Source organism: Micromys minutus, assembly GCF_963924665.1.
Source record: "Micromys minutus genome assembly, chromosome: 16".
Classification (NCBI taxonomy): Eukaryota; Metazoa; Chordata; class Mammalia; order Rodentia; family Muridae; genus Micromys; species Micromys minutus.
The window spans coordinates 42,286,045-42,304,473 of NC_137985.1; the positions used below are offsets into that span (position 1 = coordinate 42,286,045).

The 18,429-nt window shown below is 37.7% G+C and overlaps 1 protein-coding gene and 1 pseudogene across 3 annotated transcripts in view; both read right to left on the reverse strand.

Moving 5' to 3' along the window:
• Window positions 1–18,429, reverse strand: part of SIK2 (salt inducible kinase 2) — a 95,456-nt gene that overhangs the window by 58,681 nt on the left and 18,346 nt on the right. The window lies entirely within an intron of this gene.
• On the reverse strand, window positions 5,969–7,699 carry LOC308430835 (T-complex protein 1 subunit delta-like; annotated as a pseudogene). Its single transcript has 2 exons — window positions 7,574–7,699; window positions 5,969–7,522 (listed from the first exon to the last, which is right to left on the reverse strand). The product of its transcript is annotated as a T-complex protein 1 subunit delta-like (transcript).

Below are 18,429 nucleotides of genomic sequence, written 5' to 3' on the forward strand. Positions count from 1 at the left end.
GAAGAACATGACTCCTAAAAGAAAATTTACCAAAAAAGGCAGCAGCAACCCAAGTACTATCCAGGGACATATCACACATCAAGCAGAACACATGCTTTCAACAGCCTTTCACATTTCAAATCAAACACCATCTCATGCAAAAAATTCCTCCTTGCTCTTTAAGTTAGCTACTGAGACAAGAGTGGGTCTTAGATATTCTAAGAGATTTGAAAGCCAATACGTACAACAAAGAAAGACCCTCTCTTATTTTAAACTCTACTTCACAACATGACAATGACTAATTTGCCTCTGAATTCCCAGGAGACATCTTGATAACCCTATTCTGGGCATCCCCTAAAAAGGGTTGGGCTCAGGGTCCCATCGTTTACCTAAGCTACATGGGTGATACTATTCTCTTTAAAATAGAATTTTTCAAGAGAAAAAAATCTGACTTTCAGTGAGGCAGAGGAGAAAAAGGGGTGGTGAGAGAGGAAAGGAGGGACCAGGAAAGAATGTGGGAAACAGACAAGATATACCATTTCTATTCCCTTCCTCTATTTATGACTAACAAGTCATAAATGCCCAATAAACAGTCACAAATTTATTATGAGGCTATTGGAAAACAAAAGGACACTGGAATTTCAAGAAAGTCCTTTTCAAGGACTTTTACACTATAGAGGGTAATTTGTATTAGCTGAAGATCTAAATGTAGTATGTGCTATGATTTGTAATTCAAGTGTTGCAATTCACTGTCAGTGCTGGTGTTGAGAAACGGGGCCTTAATGAGGTGAATAGGTCAAGGTTCCTCTTTCTCTCTTTATTGGATATATTTTGTTTACATTTTAAATGTTATCCCCCTTTCGGTTTCCTCTCCATAAATCCCTGTCCCATCCCCCACCCCTGCTTCAATGAGGGTACTCACCAACCCTCTTCCGCCTCCCCATCCTGACATTCCCCTACACTGGGGCATCGAGTCTCTCACTGATGCCCAACAAGGTCATCCTCTGCTACATATGCAGCTGGAGCCATAGGTCCATCCATGTGTACTCTCTGAATAGTGGTTTAGTCCCTGGGAGCTCTGGTTGGTTGGTATTATTCTTATGGGGTTGCAAACCCCCAAGGCTCCTCTCTTTGAACAGGATAAAAACCCCAAGAAATGAAGCTTCCTGCAGTCTTTGGTCTATGATATGACCTTTTCTATCTTTTACTATTTGAATATGCATATTACTTCTCACTAAAGTATGAAAGGTTCTCTTGAGTAAGCTCAGAACTTAGACTTCCCAGCCTCTAAATACATCAGAAATAAATTTCTATTATTCCTAAGTTACCTACTCAGATGCTATAACAACACAAAACAGACTAAGACAGACTAGAACACAAATAATGTATTATATTAATAAAATAAAAGTTTCTGAGATAACCAAATTAGAAAATCAAATAGGAATTAGGCAATTCATATCATGATTCATTTTATTTGAAATGTCAGTAAAATTGATAGTAAATATAACATACTGTATGTAAATAAAAACACAAAACAAAAATGTGGAGGAAATTTAGCATAACTAGTAAAAATGTTTCAAAAACAAATTGAATGGGTCATTCTGCATGATGAGTTGCTGCTCCTGTGTCTTTCCACTAATCTTAGTGAGGTTCTCTAAAAGGAGTTGATACATTATTCTTGGAGCACTAACAGGAACTGGTGAGTTGTTCATATGTATGGGTAATAGATAACAAACCAGCCTGAAACAACATAAGAACTAGGCTACTAGTACCCTTAAACTAGGGCCTTATTTGTTATCTGAACAAATTATCTTCATATAAGTATGTTTAGGATATTGAAACATCTTGGTAAGTTAAGAAATTATATATTCTCATCCAGGTATTTTGGGAAGCAGAGGTAGGTAGATCTCTGAATTCAAGGCTAGCCTGGTCTACAGAGGGAGTTCCAGGACAGCTGTGGATACAAAGGAAAAAAAAAAAACTGTTTAGAAAGAAAGAAAAAAGAGACAAACAGAGAGACAGAAGTTATATACTCTCTAGAGCCATTAGCAACAGGAAAATACTTAAAATCAATATAAATACAAGATAGATTTGGCCAAGTCTTACTTCACATCAGTACTACTAATGTTAAAGAATCAATTCTTTCAGTCACTTAATAAAAAAAGTTGTCACAGCACTCTGCCAGGTACAGAAGACAGAAATACAAGTAAGAAAAACTCTTTGGCCCCAAAGAGTTCAGTTTGGCAGAGAAACAGAACTGTAACATATAGTTATGTACAACCATGAATAGCATGGAAAGGTATACACAGATCATAAGATCATAGAAATGAGAATTCTACCTAGTGCATGGAAAGAGAGGCGTCTCAGACTACTGCTCCTTTAGAATCTAGAGTGCTGACCATTACACCATAGAATGAATCTTTTCTTGCTGTTCGTTTCAATAACGTCTTAACTACTGCCACTGTCGTTGATAAGAGCCTGTACACAAAGCCAAAATAACACACACTCTCCACACAAAACATTAGCTAATACAACACTGAAGCCAGTATGGTGCTGTAATGCTAGTACTGAGGTTCAGGCCGACTAAGTTCAAGGCCAGCTAAAGCTACAGAGTAAGCTTGAAGTGTCTTAGTCTATGTGGTGAGATTCTACTGTCTGAAAACCAAGAGACATTTTGTTAAAACTAATTCTTAATTGTCACTGAACTATATTTGAAGGACCCACTGACATATGATTAATGCATTGAGAATAGTGTCTCATGTAATCTGATTTCATTATTTCTCTCAAAGGAATGACTATGTATTCTGAAATCAGATTTCATACTCAAATTATCTTCTGAAGTAGTTGCATCTTCAATGAAAAAGAAAACAAGTCCTAACCTTGGGGGTTTCACTTCATCTTCTTTTTACACGAAGCGCTTACACAACGCTCCTCGACAAGTATGAACTGATGGATTACAGATTCTTAATACGACACAACAGACGGACATGGTTAGTGAAACATGGTGAAGACTGAGGAGAAGAGGCAGCTGATGACAAGCAGAAAACTGCACAATTCTCACTTGCATTTATGTGTGGGAAACTAATTAAAAGCTACTTAAAATGCCTGTCTTGGGATTGTACAGAAACACTTTAAAAAGTCACTTTTACTCACTGAGCCACGCACATATTAAAAATTTATCTTAATTTGAAATGTTGTAATTGGATATTTGGATAGATAGAACTATGAGCAATCAAGGTTCGTTCAGTCATCACACAACTGAGTCACTGAGAGTACGTAAGGGAAGAGGCAGTCTTAACGGTCTACTCCGTTCTAACAACCTAACAGAGGCCACATGCTACTTGAACAAAGATCCTGCAGTGTTTTAAAGCATAAAAGATCTAACACTTAGAGCAAAAAAAAGATCAAGTGACAATTAGATCTGATGTGTAAATTAAATGATCTGCAGAGAAAAGGAAACTAGCCTCTTCAAGCCTATGGAATTTTCTGTTTGTAAATCTGCCTGACTCGATAGAGCCTCTGAGAGCTTTTTGTCCCCTTCAAATGCAATTCTGTTATACTGAACACTGAAACACACCAGGAATTCACCGAGGGACTCACAAGACCACTGTGTTACACAACAGAAAAATACTTACTAACAGATTCTTATTATAATCATGGTATACCTAAACAATTTCTGTTTTTGCTTTTCTTACAGTTTTTACTAAAATCATCCTTAATTATGGATACCATCTTAATGTTGATTTTCAAATTCTAAGTCACATACACACAAGTCCCAAAAATTGGCCAGTCAGTAAAATGCAATAAAGGAAGAGAACATTAAAGAGGTGTTCACATTATAAAAACGTAGGTAATTCCATGTGAGGGCAGGCAGACTGAGAAGGACAATTCACAAACTATAAGGTTCAGGCTGTCAAAGTTTACCTAGGAAGTACTCTATCCCCTTGGTTCATTCAAGAGTTTTAAAGGAGTGAATCAACAAATCAAAGATGTGTATGCCTTAAAGACTAACATACTAGGAGAGGAGCATGAGGGTAGAGTATCCAGTCTCCAGGCACAATTTAGTGAAGAAAAGAGATGTAGCTGAAAGCTGGTGCTCCAGCACTGTGACACAGAATGAACGTCGCATAGCCTATGCAACCTATCTAGAACCAACTTCCTTTTGGAAGCCTGTCCTAATCTAAAGGCAGTCTCCAGAGTCCTCTCCACTCTCCATCACAACCAGTGCAACCCAATAACGCCTGTGTGAAACATACCCACCCAGGACCTTTGTCCTACTTACCCTACTTTCCTTAATACACTTAAATCAGGAAGCAATGACCTAGTATGAGGCTTTCATATGTTAGTGTCCTTTAGATACTTTAGAGGTATCTGAAGTGCAGAGCCATGGATCCCATTATACCCACGAAATTGAAACACTACTGTAATGTGTTTTTAAATAATATACATTAGTTACATTTAAAATTACTTTTATTATTTACTATACTGCTACATTTTTGTCTATGTGCAGATAATAATAACATATTTACCTGAAAGAGGTTTAAGTGACAGAGACATGCAAACTGATTAGAGTACTTTGCACTCAGCATTTATTCAATAAATGATTACCTGTTTTTAGAATTATTAACAACAATTTAAAAATTACATTTCCTAACCAAGGAAACTCTGAATCTGGGGGGTTCTGTTTCTTAAAGAACTAACATTAATCATATGTCTAATTACATGAATTCATGATACTTTCATTCATATATATACATGATCTATATTTTTCATAATTTGCTTTCAAATGGAATGGTGTCAAAATGGAACACAAAGATGATATTAACATTGTGTCTATCACCAGGACTCTTGGCAAAACTGCCAACTGAGTGATTTGTTCTTGGTGCTCTACCAACTTCTGCTATACCATACCCGCACGCCATCCCTGAACATACGCTTTGACTGTTCTGATAGAATGCAAACATGTTAAAATTCAGAAGCAATCAATTTGGTCGTAAACTTTTCCAAACCATCAATTTTTCACAGGTGCAGTGTATGGAAGAACAAGATTTAAAGTTACATACAAAACACACAAAAAGCTGTTTAAAACCATTATAAATTATATCACTTTACAAATGTACAGGTGGATATGCAATTGTATAGACAGGGGCATGATATTTGTTGCTCTTAATTCGGTATGTTTTTGAAGTTACACTTAATGCATCTGATAAATTCTCAAAGAAACCACAAAATACACGGAAACAGTATTTTCAGCTATGTGGTCAGGAAGAACACGTGTTTGTATAAGCTGGTTTGGCTCCTTGGTACAGCTTCTATTATATTCGTATAACATTTGTATAAAGCTTCTTGAGTAGAAAATTACTTCTACCAGATCATCAACCCACTAAAGAGAGAACCACTAAGCCTAAACGGTAATCCTATCTCACACTGGCAAAGCAGAAAAAACAAACCCAGAACTCAAGTCAGACTAATGCAAATGAATGAAAATGAAGTACTTGAGTACAAGTGTAGATACCAAACAATGGTTACCTTAATAGGCACGTAGGTATATTCATTATGTTTAAAGAAAAATCACTAAAGTGTGGGGTCAGGGAGATACTTCTGTCAGTAAAGTGCTCGTGATGTGTGGTGATTTGAATGAGAAGTGTCCCCAATAGTCTCAGGCACTGAGCACTTGTCCCTAGCTGGTGATGCTCTTTGGAAGGTTTCAGTAGGGCAGGCTTGCTGGGGAAGCGCTTCACTGGGGGGGGGGGGGGGGGCACTCCTTTCTTTTGTTTCTTTCTTTTTTTTTTTTGAGTTTAAAACCAAATATTTAATATTTTCATTAAGTTGTTTCAATACAATTTCAAACAAATGCCAACTGGAAGACAATGTCCAAAAACTCTGAAGAAGCAAGCTTCTAGACAAGGAACAGGGCGATTGTCTTTCATTCTATAACCACAGTATTTCTGTTGATTATGGTGCCAGTTGGTCAGCCTTATCCAGATTATCAAGTATTTCTCACATCATCAATTTTCAGAATGTTCCTCACAGTTTCAGTTGCTAGGGTCAAAGCACAGACTGACACCAACAGAGGCAGAACAACCATTTCCTCCCAAAATGTTGGAGATCCCACCCTTTAGGACATTAATGCCTGTAGTTTTTTTCTCCTTGGGCATGGAGGTTTCTTAGTTCTATTACAGTAGAAATGGGATTCAGGCCAGCATTTTCAGCTAGTATAGATAGAATGAATTCCGGAGGATCCATGAAAGCACGAATACAGTGTGATTCCACACGGCTGTGTTTGAGAGTACTTAGTCAGTCTGAGGGCCAACTCTATTTCTGGAGTACCACCTCCTGCAATAAGAGCTCTCTTCTTTCCTAAGCATTGGATAGCACAGAGAGCATCATGAATGGAGCACTGAGCTTCTTCAGTCACCAACTTGTTAGAACCACGTACAACTGTAACTGTTTTGCCTGGGCTTGTACAATCTGTAATCTTGAATAGTTTTCCAGAGCCATTCAAACTGACTTCCTTTGCCAACTCAGCAGAACCCAGCATGTCAGCAGTGAATTGGTCAATGTGAGCAACTGGTTTGGTTCCAACTGTCTTACAGATGAGTTCAACGTCTTCTCTTTCAATGTCTTTAGCCACCACATTCTTCGTCTTATTCAGAAAATGTAGTGTGAGACCAATAAACACATCTCTTAGGATGGACTTCTGTATGCGAAGGGCATTACATCCTGTTTTCTTTTTCTTTCTTTCTTTTTTAATATCCTGTTTTCTTAACGTGCTTCACCAAATTTAAAATATAGGCTCTCTCTTCTTGAAGCATTCGATCCATCCGGGCATAGTCAGATTTGATTATCAATATCTGTTTTAGGAGCAGAAAAGCAAAACCGAATAACCCCAATCTTAGCCTTTCCAAATCTTGTTATGCCAGAGTTTGCCACTTTCTGTGTGAGAACGAGGCCTCCACCAGCTCACAGTCATCTATTGTCCCACCAAGCCTCTTAACCAGTTTAATATCTCTAAGATGGACACTGGCAGCTGTGGCTGGGCCGATCGCTTTCATCACCACATTGACACTCATTGGACAGAGCAGACTTGAATATTGTGAGACAACCTTTGAATTCAATGAAGTGGTCGCGCTATTTAACAGTTTCTCTGTTGCTCAGTCGGGTCAAGACCCATCAGTAAGGATTTCAAAACCCTTTTCCAAAGCTTTCTTGAATGACTTGGGAATGATAGTTGGATGTATACCTTTGTGCAGAAGCATAGTACAGGAGTCTAAAAAGAGAGCCAGCAATAGTGACAACCGATGTGGTGCCATCCCCTGCATCTAAGAGCTTTGGACAGTTCCACCAGCACTCTGGCTGCTGGGTGCAATATTTGCATTTGTTTCAGAATGGTGGCACCATCATTTGTAATGGTCACATCTCCTTTTCCATCTTGAGTCATTTTGTTCATTCCTTTAGGTCCATGGCTTGTTCTAATGGCATCTGCAACCGCTTTGGTGGCAGAAATGTTGCTGAAGTGGGTCTGCACAGGCGTGTCACGGTCCTAGTAGGTACCTTTCCTGAGACTTGTGAGCGCCCTTCTTCAGGAAGCTACCTTCTCAGGCATGGCAACATTGGTGGCGGGGGCAGGGGCAAACTTGCCTGCCATGTCCAGTTCACACCCTCCATGCTCGAGGTTGAAGATGTGAACACACAGCTGTCTGCTCCTGCTGCCTGCCATGCTGTCCCTACCAGTATGGATCTGACATCTCTGGAACTGTAAGCCCAAATAAGCTCGTTTTTTATAAGTTGCTGTGGTCATGATGCTTTATTACAGCAACAGAAAAGTAGCCATGTAAACAAGAGGACCTTGAGTTCAATTCTTAGAACCCACATAAAAAGCCAGGCCAGTTGATGCATATTTGTAATCTCTGTGCTTACGGAGGCAGGGACAGGTGAATCCCTTCTTGGGCCTTGTCTGCTAGATTGGGGGAGCTCCAGGTTCAGTGAGCTCTTTGTTTAAAAAAAAAGGACTGCTTCTGAGGTTTACCTCAGATCTCCATGTACTTGTGTACAGATGTGTACACACACAAGTATAGCCATTAGAACTTAAACCTTACAAAGCATTGCTATAGGTTGCTATAATAAAAACTCAAATTGAAACCATCTTTATTTAAATTTAATCCAAGAACAATATAACCATTCTTATAAATGATAACATTTCAGCAAAGGGTATGTAGCTTGAGGTAACTGAGTAATAGAGCTCTTAAATTCTGACACGTTTTTAAAAGACAAAAGAGGCCAAGTAAAAGCAGCCAAGATCACATTATTCTTATGCATAGAGCTAGGAAATACAACATTATCTCTACAGTGAAACGCAAGACACTGTTTTTAGGAAAATCATGCTGGTTAAGACTTGGGGCTTTCAGAGTAAACATGAAAATGAATCTCACTGTGATTTTAGCTCTACTGACTAATAAATACCTTGATTCAAGGCTTCTAAAACTTTTTTTTTTCATTTACCTTATATAATTTTATGAAATTCAGTTCTCATATTTTAATCACAAATTAACTTGGATAAACCAAGAAGCAACATATTCATTAAAAATTTATATTGAGGTTTTAAGTACTAAACACCTAAATAGGAAAAATAAAGAGTTTTAAAATGATTAAGAAGAGTAACCAAATGTAGTATGTTTAGATATACATGTCCAGCCTTTATTTCCTTCAGACTAATGATTGTGGTGATTTTATAACTGCACACGACATTGTATCATCCGTATTTCTGCAATGAATAAGCAGCAAGTATTTAAACACTAATGAGCACATTGCTTTTTAGGGGAAATACATTTGAGGGCGTGGGCGCTGATGCCATGCCATGCCTGTGGAGTGAGAGGGAAGTTCTGCGGAGCTGGGCCTCCTCTTTTACCTTTACCTGGGCTCTAAGGGTCACACTCACATTGTCTGGCTTGTACAGCAGGTCCCTTTACCTGCTGAGCCATCTCACTGACCCAGAAATATACCGACTTTCAGTGAGGAGGTTAAAATTCTTCTCTTTGTAGGGTTTAAAAAAAAAACCAGCAGAATTTATTATTTGTTGCCAATTGTATTTGTGTTTTCCTCTAAAAATCAAGTTTTCTTTTACTTTTAAAGAAAGTTTTTTAACAGATGGTTTAGGCAAGTCACAAATTGAGAAATTAATTGCTTGTAAAAGATAATTTGCTAAAGCAAAGATCCAAAACTTAATTAAGGATAATAAGCTATAATTTTAGTTCTTTAGCATAGTCACAAAAGGAACATAAAAATTATTAATCCGATATTTTATGGGGGATGATCTATACATTAAAAAGTCAAACCATTCAGGACTACTGACAATGTTGGCAAGGTACTATATTTGTATATAATTCAATGTGTTTGCTAGTAAATTACTACATTATATTTTCATCTATCTCCTCCTTTCCTAGAGTTAGGTAGATATTCAAGCATGTCTGTGAGTGCTGTGGAATAACTTAAAATCTCGTGAAAGCACTATTGTGGGAAAAAGGTAGTGTTAGCCTTAAGGAAGAAGTTGGAAAAGGAACCAGTGAACTCTTCCTTCCCTACTCCCATCAGCATGACATTGCCACTACCATCTGGGCTCCAAATGAGCACAGTAACAGAAGGACAGACCCACAACTGTACCATGTGCCACCATTTATAAAATGCTCTGACTTATATTATCTTGCATAATCCCTGTGGATGAATAAGTGCCCATTCTCTGTTGCACTATCATAGGATGAGTATTATTAAGCCCAAGTACATAAGAACATAAGTGAACTGAGTTAATTACAATGATCCATCAGTATCTTATTAACTCCACCACAATAGCACTATAAATATCTCATATTCTAATCTTTTTACTTGGATATGCTCACTTGTAGACAAGATGTTACCTATGTACTTGCAATAGCGACGCTTCACTTTAGAGCACAATGGTCACTAACCAGTGCACAGTGCTTGATTAACAGATTCACAGTCAGAGTATAGACAGATACACTGAATATGTGCAAGGATCAACAAAACGCTGCACTCACAGATGGAGAGACAAATGCGCAGAAAAAGAATGAAACTCTGTGACACTCCCCAACCAGCATGAAATAAAACAAGCGCTACAATCGCAGGGAATGACAAGCTACATAACTATCAGTTATAAAATGTGTGGGGCCTGACAATTTAGCAAAGAGTAAAAAGTATTCATCTTTGTTAACAATTCATAACACACGACTGGGAGGCCATAATTGGGAAATCAGACATATATTTCAGCAGTAAGATACAGTTGCTACAGTCTGTCTGGCCCATTTCCAGAAAAGAAAAAAAATCTACAGTCTGAAGTAACTCTAAACTGAACTATAGAGCTGTCTCACTTTCCCCAAATGACAACTTTTTTTTTTTCTAAAAGTAAGAACCACAAATACCTATGATCAAGGAATTTAAGTACAGAAATACCCAATGTAAAATCACAAGCTCCACTACAACCAACTGTATCTCTGATTCCAAACTTTGGCCCTTGTTCATAGAAAAGCTTTTATATATATATATATATATATATATATATATATATATATATATATATAGCATTATATATAATATAATAATACAATATAAAATATAATATAATATAGTCTAAATTGTAAAGCTTTGTATGGTTTCCACCAAAACAAAATTCCCATATTGAAACTGATCTCTCAATGTTGCACACTAGAATGTGGGCACTTCTGTGAGGTGAATGAGTAATAACAGCATAATTCAAGGATTAGTATCAATACAAAATAGATCTCAGAGAGCACGTCACCTATTCTACCACGTGAGCACACAATGAGAAGACAGCCTATGAGCATACCAGCCCTTGCCAAACACCACAAGTACCTTAACTTTGAATTTACCTGCCTCTAGAACTGTGTGAGGAAATACAGTTCCATTATTTATATTACCCAGTCCAAGACATTTTGTTATATTAGCACAAAGGAATTATAGACTACTTTAGTAAACTGTATTAAATACTATGATATATTTAAATCATAAATGCAATTAGCTTGTATTTTAAATTTCTTAACATTTTATCCTTTAAAACTTGAAAATATCCTAAAACCCATCAAGTCCTTTCACATTCTCTGTTCCTATCCACTCATTCGTTTATACACTTCCCACTTTAAAATAAAGCAGTGTAGACAGCTGTAAGGTGCATGAGTTAACATGAGGTAGGAGATTAACAAGGCAAATTCTTTATACCTCATGACTGTTTGAGTCGTTCCGTTTTCCTATCTTCATTTTCTACGACACGAGGCATATTGTGCATTTAAACATATATGTTTGGAATAAGCTAACAGTGAAAGTGTTGAGTTTTGTTATAAGCAAATGTGAGCTAAGCAGTAGAAGCACTGAGAGCAGTCACTTAGAAAATGAGATGTGTGCTGCCAATGTTAGGGGCTTTTTGTTTTTATAGTTCCTTTGGGAAAACAAAGATTTTTTCTGAATTTGTCTGATACTGTGGTAGACATTAGACGCACTGCCTTAGTCTAATGTAAGTATTTTTCTATTTTTCTCTTCAAAATGTTGCCTAATCTCTCAAATTGCTAAGTACTAATTTTAAAAATTAACAACTTTCAAATGATTATAGAGAAATGATGTATTCAAAGATTTATAAAGACTGTGTGACAAACATGAGACATGGAAGCAGCTATATCAACTCCCTCAGTTACTGAGATGGTCTCTCCGGCCGTACACTTTGGTGATAGCCAGGGTACAGAAAGTGAATGGGAAAGACCCTGCTCTAGAGAAGCCATTGTGCTGCAGAGAAAAACATAAGCCTGCTCCATAAGCAGATGACACAAGGACAGTGTGAATGAAGAAAGGCCTCTTTTAGCTCGAGGACAGATGAGGCTTTATAAATGAAATGAATGTAACTAGAAATGGGGGGTTTGCTTGGTTAAAAAAAAATGGGACCGAAGTAATTCTGTACAGCTGTGAAAATAAATACGTCTATTTGGTCTCTGTGTCCAGTTCCTCACACAGGTCTCCTAAAGAGCCCTGGGACTCCTCTGTGACAGGAGTATCTTCCTTTCAACCATACAGATTTTATACTAATTAAGTGACTCTGGTCAGTTCCTAGAGATCTTCAGCATGAGACCATTGCCAGAGGAATCAACTATGATTAGGGAGTTTTTAACTTCAGCCCTACCTCTAGGTTTTAAGAGAAGGAAAGAGAGGTTAGAGATTAAGTTAATCATCAATGGCCAATGACTAAATCTATTGTCTTACATAATAGAACTTCTCTAAAAAACATGACTGGGCTACATGGGTTGGTGCACACACCAGCAGCAGGAGGTATGTCCAGAATGAACATGTAAATAGTACACTACCTACTCCCACTGACCTGATGCCTCTTTCATTTGGGTTCATCAATTGTACCAGCAAATAGAAGCAAACTGTTCAGATTACAAAATTTTAAGACTTGCAGCCATGTTGGACAGACATTCTGATAACTTCTATTTATGACTTTGCTATAAGTGAAGACAATCTTGTGGGTAAGCCCTTTGACCTGTGCAGTCTGATGCTAGCTAACTGAGCAGATGAATTAAGGAGAGTTAGCTGGTGTTGGAGAACTGACTAATTTGGGGAGGTGGGGTACTAACTCATCAATTCACTATAAGAAGGGCTGGGAGTAAGAAACCAGCCAGAAGGGTGATTATACAGACAAACAGTTATATCAAGAACAGTAGAGCATCCAAATTGACTTGGGGAAGAAAAAGAGATTAACATTTAATAAGTGCAAAGCAATGTGGTATTATTTATTCATCCCAGACACCAACCATTATACAATTGAAAAATCAGAGATTTAAAAAAGTTAAATAACTTCTAAGTTACTTATTGTTCAAAGACAAAATTAACAAATCTAGCTTTGCAGATCTTAATTGGGTTTATTTGCAATTCTAGAACTGGTTAGCAGTCTGGATTCAAATGGTTTAGAAAACTCCTGTTCTACCACATGGGCAGGTTATATTTATAGCTAAGAAGAGGAAGTGACCTAGAGAAGACAGCGGTGAAGCGGAGAGGCTGCAGTGTGAGTCTGTCTGTTTAGAACACGGTAGAACTGGCAGAAAGCTGGAATAAAGTCTGTAGCTTCATTTGCTTAATCATTTGCCTTTATCACTAATTCCTCAGGACAAGGACAAGGAGTAACACACACATTAGCTTCCCTACAGATAGCACCACTGACGTCTGAGTCTATGACAGTTTCTGAATTGCTTTTCAGGAACCTATACTGCATTTGGTGAGTGATCTTTTAACATCATAGGCCTCAAAACACTACTTTGAAGTCAGGATATTGCTGTTTTCTGAACATGTGTCTTATGAAGGGCCATTTTGTTTGATTATTCATGTACACATCACAATTACTTTATGCTTCCCTACTCCCTCCAATTACTTTCCCTATATCCTAGAACGTCTTCTTCTTTGTCCCATAAACACTCTCAAATCCAGTCGGAGGAGGCAGATCTGAGACTTTGGTCTTCCGTCTTTTCACTTTTGCTTCCCTTCTGAATAAACTCTCTTGTGAAATTTGAGTTTTAGTGGTTGGAACATATCGCAGGGGACAAAATGGATATGGTAAAGATGGGTTCAACAGCGGGCTATTTATGGCTTATGACTCAGGCTTCTAGTTATAAGTTAGTCTGTTTATACATCTAAGTTGGGTTACGGTTCACAATGAATAGGAAAGTGTTAGGTTAAACTCAAGTTATATACACAGGTGACTTGAAATCAAACTTAGCCCTGTTCAGTCTGTGGCTGAATTAGGATAAAAGTCCAAGTCTGTGATTCCAATGCCCATTGTCTTTCACCTAATACACAGAGGGAGCAGATAGAAACCAAAAGTGTAGGAACACTTCACTAAAGACCCCAACTGCTCCACTAATTCAGGACAAGGAAGAAGACACATTATATTTATTTCATGAGCTAGGGAGTGAGCCAGTGAACGAGAAAGCAAGTGAGTGTGATACGTGTAGGTCACAGGATAACCGCAGGACTCAGTTCTCTCCTTTTGCCATATGATTCTGAAGCAGTCAAGCTCCCAAAATTTTTCTTTAAGAAAAGAAGTAGTAATTCAAGTGTTATATTAAACTGACATCCATACATAAATAGATTGGTGAGAGAAGTGATAGAAATAAGAGATTAATTATAAATAATAAATGAAGTGAAAGAATAAAGGATGGAATTGGAGTTGTGGCAATGAAAATATAAAGCAAATCAAAGCAGCAATGAGAAATATCTCACAGGAAAAAACTGGGCAGCTAGATACAGACTAAGAAAGGATGAGTTAAATCCTTAACCCTACGGCATAAGAAACACTCAAATCAAGGAGAGAATTTTGAGCACAGAGCAGTATGTTTGGAAGACAAGGGAATGTACTCGGTGTGTAATCTCTTTTCAGTACCAAGGCATCGAGAAAGGATCTGAAGGTCAGGGGAATTTCAAGGCTTCAGTTGAAGACTTGAAAATCATTGACTAAATTTTTCAGACCTGCAAAACTGGCTATGAAGGCTCTAATGCAATGGCCGAGCCGTTCCAGGGTTTTGGGTTTAGTTGTCATTGTTGTGCCAATTATAGCACTTGGGGAAAATGAGACAGCTCAGACTTTTGCTTGTTGATATGTTAAGGAAGACAGGGTCACACATGTGGCTTGCCCATGGATGTTTATATCAGCAGTTAAAGGTGGAACTAGAATTAGAACACAAGACCTTTCTCTGGGCATTTTAAATATCTGCCTAATTTAAATAAAAAGCCAGAGGAAAGGCCAGCGACTCCCCAATAAGGATCCACACTGGGGCTTGTGGAGTTCCTAGTTTTTCTAAATGTTGGCTAAATTTACATATAATTCAATTAGATCTGACATTTTAAAGATAACATTGTTTCACATCTCTAATAAAAATTAAAAAGGACTAAAAATTAAATGGAACCATCCTAAATTTTCTAAGGATAGTTTAGTTTTATCTCGACATTTGGACACTCCTTCAGTTTTTCTACATTGGCATATCATACTCAAATTTGTGAAAATAACATTTACCCACAGATCTATGTGCACACTCAATAAAACTCAAAGATCACCTGCCTAGGATAGGACTGAAAAGGAAGATAGGAATGGCCAATTATTACACTAATTTTTTATTTGATACTGAATTTGGTAAAAATGGCAGGAGACTAGTTATGATTGTGGGATCCTTTTGACAGTAACACCGTAACCTAAGAAGGACTAGTTGGGAGGCAGAGACTCTAGCCTGTTAAATTAACTAAAATGAGAAATGATGAAGGTCTAAACTAAAGCAATGGAGGAAAACTAGAGATGGAGGTAATTTAAGTAATAGTCCCCTGGGACCTCAATTAGGAAGTTTTTAAAAACCTAAAAGTTAAATTAGAGTTATAGTGGTTATGTGAAGTGAGTACAACCTTCAAGTTTACTTAAATTCAGAAAGCAACCAGGATCACTGATCTAACATTATCTTTAGGCTATTAAAGATAGTGATCAACAGCGTAGACTGTCTCTGGCTCTCCGAGGAACTGTCTAAAGGTATTTTGATTTAAACAAAGCCCTTTTCAATTATCACAGCTGACATCTCAGTATGTTACCATTGAAAGGGAAAGACAGGAAATGAATCAATAAACCCCAGGCACAAATTCAGCCTGAAAAGACACAGCATATCAAGGGGCAGAAATCTGAAAACAAAGGCTATGGGTAATTTAATTACCAGGCCGGAATCTGCTGACTGCCGGTTTAATTGTTTGAACAGAACCCAAACTGTCTGCAAAGGCAACTACTCTATGATTTTTGTACCATTTACTGCACGTGACCACATGGATAAGTAAGAAATAGTTCTAAAGAATGCTGAACTCTTGAACAACTTTCATTAATCACACCTATAACTCCAAAGGAAAAAGCCAACTTCTTTTAAAGCAAATTCATTTGCTATTGCACATTATGGGCTCCTGAGAAAAGGGTATCTATTAGGTATTTTAAGAACCAGAAAATAAAGCTACCAGGGTCAAATGTGCATGCTCTCATTTACCATGATACCCGAAAAGGATATTTTAAGGGAGGTACAGGAGTCAGAATGAAGTTAAAAATAAGGTGGAACTATAATTAAATACCAAGAAACTGCTTAGGATTCTAGAGGAAACCAGTTTCTCCCTTGGTTCCATTGGTATTTCCTCATTCATGTTTATCTCCCCGAGAGTAAACACTCCTTTCAAAAGCTGAACAAAGAAGTGCCTGACACTACTTAACTGGCTGCATTCTCTCCTTGGCTTCCCTGAGTAAATATGTCCTATAAAGGCCAACGTAGACTATTGCATTGTTCACTCAACAGGCATTTATAAAATGGTTTGTATTCTGCTAACTCACGACCAGTACTTTAACAATCTGTTAGAGAGAAGCTGGACATGAAGTGCTAGAGATAGCTCAGCTGGTAGAATGCTTGCATGCCAGGTGAGAAGTCCTGGTTTGATCCCAAGGACTTAGGAAGTGAAGGCACAAAGACCAGAAATTCAAGATAATCTTGAGCTACATAATAAGCTCTAAGCTACAAGAGACATTGTCGCAAAACAAACAAAACAGTGCAGAGATGACTCAGTGAGTCAAGGACCCCCAACATCCACATAACAGGTGGGCATGGTAACACTGGTTGATCTGCAACCCTTATGCAGAGGGATGATGACAGGCAGGATGCTGGGCACTCAACTGGCTAACCACTGTGACCCAGAGTGACCCCTAGGTTCAGTAAAAGACTCTGTCTTGAAAAGAGCAATACAGTGGAGAGTAATATAAGATACTCAATATTAATTTCTGGCCTCCACTTGTGCACAGACATACACATACATACACTATATGCATGAAACCCAAACTCAACAAAAATAACAAAACACAATAGCAACAAAACACATGCAGACTAGTAATAATAAAAACTAGTTTCATGGATACATTTTCAATATGAGCTATACAGGAGAATAACTTAGAATGTTTCTCTATGAGGAAATCAATGTAGACAGAATTAATTAAGAACCACTTTTGATTAATAGAACTTCAATTAGTTTGAAAGGAGTAATGGAGGAAAAGAGGGAGGAGAAAGGGATAAAGGAAGAAAGGCTTGAAAGACATAGATAACAAAGGGTTTCCAGATCAACATTAGAACAAATCTGAAATTTGTATGTTCTACTTTGAGAACCAGTAGGGCTTCAGAAAGGTCTTGTGACAGATGAACAGATCTTGTTATGATATTTTCATTGTACATAAGAGATGATATAAGGGTTTTTACAGTCTCCTGCTCTAATGACAACAAATACTTGCCAAGTTCTATAACCATCCATGGTTGCTGCCTGTGATAAAATCTCATTAGAATGAAAAGATACAATGTTTGCTTTGGTTTTATTGTTTTGAGATATAAGCCTGACTGTCCTGGAACTCACTGCATAGACAGGTTCATCTCTAACTGAGAGATGCACCTGCCTCTGCCTCCTGAGTGCTGGGGTTAGAGTTGAGTGCCACCATGCCTGCTTCAAACTGTACTCGTGCTCAGACTCCTGCTCAGTAGTGGTATTGTATGCTTATGAAGAGCACTCTTTTTGCCTTCAGAATCATCTTCCTTTGCATTACATAATATCACAGACTTCTGGATACATTATCCCACTGGTGGACATTTTGATTGTCCTTCCTTTGGACATTGTAAAAGGATTGCTATGAACATTCCTGGACAAGACACTTGTAAAAACACTTGTTCTTTTCCTGGGTAAACATCTAGGAACAGAGTTGCTTCATGATTGGAAAAAGGCATGCTTAACTTTGTAAGAAACCATCAGTTTTCCTAAGTAGTCACACAAATTATACTTCCACCTGTGGTATCAAAGCTGTAGTTGCTTCACAGCATTTCTTTCATTTAGTGTTGTCCATCTCTCAATTTAACCATTCTAGTTGATGCAGAATGCTGCCTTCCTGGGGTTTTCAATCAGTATTTCCTTAATAAATAGTGTTGAATATCCTTTTTGGCAAAGGATCTTCACTTTAGTTTCAATCTTTTGACCCCTTTTGCATTTTTATGGTTGCAGTTAAACTCACTTTTGAATTTTGTTATGTTTTCAAATGCTACTGTCTACATCAAACTAAATGCCCTGATTATCAGCTCCAACAACATGTTAAATATTAATTCATCATTTTCCACTTGAAGCCAGACCTACATATTGCTGTCAACAGTTTCACCGGTTCTTCACTAATACTTTATACTTCCTTTAAATTCTAGCTGAGCCAGTAAGATCTCTTGGGCGACAGTGAGGTGTAATTACTGGTAGTAATGACTCTGGGATTCCTCATTGGCTCTTCCAAGGCCAATCTGTCACTTGATTGTGTATGACTTTAGAATCTCTCAGAGCCTTCCTTATACAGTTTTCTTT